Genomic DNA, 6310 nt, shown 5'->3' with positions numbered 1-6310 from the left:
CATGTGATGCGTTGCCATGGTTACTGTGGTTCAGCCTCCAGTACTGCATACCACAATGACACAAATGTGAAAGTGTCTCTGAAGTTAAAAAAGTGAGGAACTATATTACATAGTCCACATATGAAACTCTCAATTTACTCAAACTCATGCCAAAATACATAATAAATGCAGACACTTTCATTTTCAGAGTTCCCGACATTTCACCATTTTAAACAGAATTGACCAATGTCAAATTTAATTTGTGCTTTGAAGACTTCAAATATACAACTTTATTTGAGCATCTGAATTAAAAAGAACATACTTTACCATTTTTTTAACTTTCTTGTAAAACAGTAAATTTGAAACTTTAAGTATTAGGAATACTTCTGTTATTAAAGGGGCTGGGCTTACACACACTGTTAGTTTAGGACAGTTCTAGCAAAAACTTTACATTGGGTGTTGGTCTAATATATTTCTTAAGCATTGTCTATGAATTTGTGATGTATCAATTGCTAATTAAGATCAAAATATTAATCAAAATATTAATAATTTTCTCTTACAAATGTATTGAATAATAATAATTATAAAACGAGCAGTTCTGGTTCTTCATTCTGATTGGTTGAAACGCGTTCTAAGCCGTGATAAAATACACCGGTAACCTCACGGTTCAGACCACATTACATAAGTATCACTGCGCCACTGTTACTGCGTATTATTGATTTATGAAAATAAACACCACAGTCTTAAATCATATTTTTAATTTGTCTACAATTGCACAATTAATGGCGATATCCAGATGAATGTCAATAAATATTGTTGAGTCATCTCGTCGATAAAGAGAAAACGTTGTCTGAGGATTTTATAACTCAAGTTCATACGTCCGCTATTATCCACTGGGTGGCGATCTTACCCAACTTAAACACTGACGCATTCACTGAAAACACCGTGTTGTACTGTTCATGGCTCCGTCTGAATCTGGGGCATGTTCAATCTCACACCGGTGCGCAACGTTTTGGTACGGTTTCCGGGTTGAACGACATGTTTCCTGGGCTGCGTTCAGCCCCGACAGAACGTTGCACAACGTTTATTAAACTGAAACGGTGATGCATTGAACACCCTGTTGTGATGACGCAAGAGTTGCAACTACGGTAGCTGAGAGGCCATGCTTTGTGTTCTTTTTTTAAATGTTTCTGAAGCCTGATGAAATCGTTATAAATGTGTGTTTAATACTGTAAAATACCCTCGATGTTACAGTCACTGACCTTGCCGTCCAGAATGAAAGACAACATTCCAACTTGAACCCATTGAGAGAGCTGTCTCTTTACTATCGCGTGGTTTTATACATCTTGCCGCTGATTGGGCTGACATTTCTGACACACCCACCAAACAAGAGAAAACGCTTCTAAAACCTGTTGGATTCCGTTGCACACCGTTTCAAGGAAACATGTCGTTCAACCCGGAAACCGTAGCAAAACGTTGCGCACCGGTGTGAGATTGAACGTGCCCCTGGAAACGGTGTGCAACGGAATGCAACAGGTTTTAGAAGCGTTTTCTCTTGTTTGGTGGGTGTGTCAGAAATGTCGGCCCAATCAGCGGCAAGATGTGTAAAACCACGCGATAGTAAAGAGACAGCTCTCTCAATGGGTTCAAGTTGGAATGTTGTCTTTCATTTTGGACAGCAAGGTCAGTGATTGTAACATCGAGGGTATTTTACAGTATTAAACACACATTTATAACGATTTCATCAGGCTTTAGAAACATTTAAAAAAGAACACAAAGAATGGCCTCTCAGCTACCGTAGTTGCAACTCTTGCGTCATCACAACAGGGTGTTCAATGCATCACCGTTTCAGTTTAATAAACGTTGTGCAACGTTTGGTCGGGGCTGAACGCAGCCCTGATCTCTTACTAAAGTTCTTCACAAAAATGGAATTATCTCCGCTTTTAATAAAAAAAATTGAGAGGTGATATGAGATCAAATGAAGGTAGGATGAAATGTTTTTTTTTTGTTTGTTTTTGTTTCAAAGCGGATGGTCTGTTCTTTCATTTGATATTTTATGTTTATATAAAGAAGATAATTTTCTGGAAGGCATTAAACTAAAACTGGGTGGCAACTTAAAAAAAAAAAAAAAAACGCTGACGGGGAAAGAGTTCAGAATGCTTCCAAGCATATTTGATCATCACTTCAACAGTTGCACGATATAAATGTTAATGTATAAATTAGATGAATGGTTATTTATAAAATAAACACCACAGTCTTAAATCATATTTTCATTGTGTCTTTGCTGTGTCTGTGTTGGTTGGGAACTGCGCTCTGTTTCAGTCACACTTGATTCTGAGGAACTACTTTGTTTGGCGGAAGAGTATTTGTACTAATATAATTACAACTTATTTGTGTTTTATTTTATAAAATCCCGCTAACGTTATGCATATGAAGTAGCCGTTTTATAAACGCAATAAACCCCTCGAAGCGTTGGGTTACCAGTGCATTTTGCTAAGGGGCGTTGTTAGGCACGACGCGAAGCGGAGTGCCTAAACCCCCTTAGCTGTTATCAGGGTTTATTGCTTTATTTTATATTAAATTAATAATTATTAATTTTATATTAAAATGATGTGGTCTTACATGGGACGCAACATGGTGAGGCATTCACCCTCCATTGAAGGGCACCTATTATGCAAAATCCACTTTTAAATGTATTTACACACAAATATATGTTGGCAGTGTCTGAACACAACCACCCTACGAAAAAATCCATGCACTTCTTTTTTATGTAATCCCTATTAAACCAAAGCAGTCTCATTAGACATGCTGTTTTGATTCTCTCAACAATGTGATGTCACACCACCATGGCCACTGAATGTCCCACTGAAACCCAGACCAAGGAACACTAATAGGAAACAATGTAAAATGTATTTTAATATAAGGTCAATTCATTTGTTTAGTTGATATGTCGTCTAACTGTGAGTTCACACCAGACGCGAGTTCAACATTTTGGGCCAGTAGATTACATATAAAGTCAATGCAAAAACGCGATCAGACGAGTCCTCGCATTGGGCGATGCGAATGACGTGATACACGTGCTATTCACCTAAAACGCATCTTCGTTCAAGTTGAAAATATTCAACTCAAGCTTAAAATTTTAAATCCCGCGAGTAGCGTGATGCCCAGCGTTTGGTGTGTACGTAGCATAAGACAATAAATATTACACAGTGAAGACATTTTGATTACTTTAAAGGGCACCTATTAATCCTGTTATTTTTTTCACAATGTCATATAAGTATCAGATGTGCCCAGAAAGTTTCTGTCAAGTTTTAGCTCAAAATACCCCATAGATGTGGGTGCCGATAGCCCCGTTGTTAGTAGGGCTGTCAAAAGATTAATCGCGATTAATCGCATCCAACATAAAAGTTTGTGTTTACATAGCATATGTGTGTGTACTGTGTATAAATATTATGTATATATAAATACACACACATTCATGTATATATTTAAGAAATATTTGCACTTAAATACTGTATATACATTTCTATAATTTATATTATATATAAATATAAATATTTTATATATAAATATAACAATTTTTTCTTAAATATATACATGATTGGGTGTGTTTTTATATATAAATAATAATTATACACAGTACACACACATATGTTATGTAAACACAAACTTTTATTTTGGATGCGATTAATCGCGATTAATCTTTTGACAGCCCTAGTTGTTAGTAGTGTGTTCATGAAAACCAGAGTTTGATTCCCGTCTCTCAGGTCATTTGCCGATTCCCATCTCCAACCAACACCTTCCTGTCTAAGCTTTACTATACTGTCTAAATAAAGGCCAGAATAAAATTGCCAGAATAAAGGCCATTTTCTTAAAAAATCCAGATAATTTGAGCACCACCAAGTAATCCAATATGTTGCTGTCCTTCTTTGTTCAGTCGAGAGGAAATTATGTTTTTTTAGGAAACATTTTTAGGATTTTTCTCATTTTAATGGACTTTAATGGACACCAACACATAACACTTAACTCAACACTTAACAGTTTTTTTCAACGGAGTTTCAAAGGACTCCCAAACGAGGCATAAGGGTCTTATCTAGCGAAACGATTGTCATTTTTGACAAGAAAAATAAAAAATATGCACTTTTAAACCACAACTTCTCGTCTATCTCCGGTCCTGTGATGCGACAGCGCGACCTCAGTCAAAACATCATCACGTCAAGAAGTCACGGATGATGTATGGGAAACTCCGCCCCAGTGTTTACAAGTGTGGAGAAAGAGGACCGTTCTGACGTTGTTGTATGTCGAATGATCCTAATTAATGTCTTTGTGTCAGTTTATTGTTTACAATAGTTCGCAAATGTGCGTTTCATATATGTAACACGTGACCTTTCTATGGCACTACGCAATAACATGAGGTTGCGCTGGCGCATCACATGACCAGAGGAAGACGAGAAGTTGTGGTTTAAAAGTGCATATTTTTTTATTTTTATTGTCAAAAATGACAATCATTTCACTAGATAAGACCCTTATGCCTCGTTTGGAATCGTTTAGAGTCCTTTGAAACTCTGCTGAAAAAAAAAACTGTTACGTTTTGAGTTAAGTGTTACGTGTTGGTGTCCATTAAAGTCTATTAAAATGAGAAAAATCCTGGAATGTTTTCCTCAAAAAACATAATTTCTTCACGACTGAACAAAGAAAGACATCAACATTTTGAATGACATGGTGGTGAGCAGAGGTGTCAAGTAACGAAGTACAAATACTTCGTTACCTTACTTAAGTAGCTATTTTGGGTATCTATACTTTACTGGAGTAATTATTTTTCAGACGACTTTTTACTTCTACTCCTTACATTTTCACGCAATTATCTGTACTTTCTACTCCTTACATTTTAAAAATCGCCTCGTTACTTCTATTATTTCGGCTTGTTTGCTTTTTTCATTCCGGCTTGTCATTGTTAAAAAAACCTATCTTGATAAATTGCATCATCCAGATGAATACGATTGTGGTTGGATGAGAAGTATAAACATACACCATTCCGACACCCTATTGGTTTGTACGCAATCCCCGCCCCCCAGCTGACTGCAGATGATCAAAAGTTTGTTTGATGCTGCTGCACACATATGCTGCGTCCGAAACCGCCTACTACATACTATATAGTACGCGAAAAGCAGTAGGCGAGGCGAGTAGTATGTCCGAATACATAGTATTCGAAAAACAGTATGCGAAAAGTACCCGGATGACCTACTACTTCCGGTTAGATTTTGCAGTGTGCATACGATGGACGCTTCACTATCCCATGATGCCCCAGGAGAGGAGTTATCCAACGAAGAAGAAGAGGCACGCGGCTGTTTTCGCGCTGAAATGACATGACGTGATGACGACGTATGTCACGTGATGTAGCAACATGGCGGATGTAGTACGTCCGAATCTCATTCATACTACCAGGATTCATACTATACAGTACCTACTGTTTTAACGCCAAGTAAGTAGGTACTTCATCTAATTCAGTACCTACTATACAGTATGCGGTTTCGGACGCAGCCATAGATATGTATATAAAGGCTAGATGGCTCAAGGCGGAGTCAGCTGTGTCGTCACTTGGCGGCCATCTTAGGTCAGTGCTGCCATAGTGCTGCTCCCTGCTGCTGTGGACGGAAGGTGAGTGACATACGCCAACTAAAATGCTCGTAACTTGCTGAATTCTTGACGGATTTACAAACGGTTTGGTTTTTTTACAAACGTTATTAACGTGGCCATAATTCTGGATGCTTTAACATGTTTCATGAATTTTTTATTTATTTTTAGTATACGTATTCAGTGTCATAGGTACATCTTTGACGTTTATAACAAACCAATCCGTTTGAAAATCGGTAAAAAATTAAGCAAGTTATGGTCATTTAAAAGTACCTGCATCATTAAAACTCAATGCTACGAGTGAGCGAGCGCCCTGTCCTAAGATGGCCGCCAAAATGCGGACGTTCCACTCAATTGGCCATCAGCGCGGACGAGCCATCTAGCCTTTATATACATATCTATGGCTGCACAGAGAAACATAAAAGAACCGCGAGAGCGATTAGAAAGCATGCGGAGCAGTTTGCTCTCGCGATGCTTTGATATCATCCACCATCCGTTTGTACAGTAACAGAACGCGGCATTCTGTCTTCATATGGAAAAGTACGAAATAAAACTCGCGCATCACTTTCAGGTCAGTTCACATTCACAAGCCTGTGTAAATGTATAGCTGTCTGCTGACACCAACTCATCTGTGTGATTTAAAGTGCAACTTTCAGGTTCCATTTTCTGTGAGATAAATATATAACCTTGTATGAAA

This window comes from Paramisgurnus dabryanus, chromosome 23, assembly GCF_030506205.2.
Source record: "Paramisgurnus dabryanus chromosome 23, PD_genome_1.1, whole genome shotgun sequence".
Classification (NCBI taxonomy): Eukaryota; Metazoa; Chordata; class Actinopteri; order Cypriniformes; family Cobitidae; genus Paramisgurnus; species Paramisgurnus dabryanus.
This window is presented reverse-complemented; position numbering follows the sequence as displayed.